Raw genomic sequence first — 466 nt, 5'->3', positions numbered from 1 at the left:
ATAACAGCCGATAATTAATAATATTATACCTCACATACAGTATATGTAGGCATATCTATGATATAGTAGCTGTAGTAGATGGAAGCTTAAGCTGGTGTTGTTTGCTGCTTGCTGCTGGGTTTAGTCGTTTTTACGCCTGTTTTACTGTTTGTTTTACCTGTTTTTCACCTTTTTATTTGTTTCTAGTTGAATGCTTTTTTACTCATTCATTTATTGTTTTGAGGTTTTACTTCCGTTTAATCAGTTGTTTGTATTTTTGCTGTTTGGGCTTATTCAATACAGCTCGGTATGTAAAGGCGTGCCCTTCAGCAATTGCCATTTGCCTGCGGACTGCCACCTTCGATAGATGGCGTCTCTGTCGAACCCACATACCCGCTCTACTCTTTCCGAGTGGGTAATTTTTTTGGTTAGCACCACGACTTCCCGTTGGTGCAGTAGCTGAGGCAGGTCGCAGGATTTTCGGCCG

Source organism: Penaeus monodon, chromosome 31, assembly GCF_015228065.2.
Source record: "Penaeus monodon isolate SGIC_2016 chromosome 31, NSTDA_Pmon_1, whole genome shotgun sequence".
Lineage (NCBI taxonomy): Eukaryota > Metazoa > Arthropoda > Malacostraca > Decapoda > Penaeidae > Penaeus > Penaeus monodon.
Note: the sequence above shows the minus strand (reverse complement) of the source record.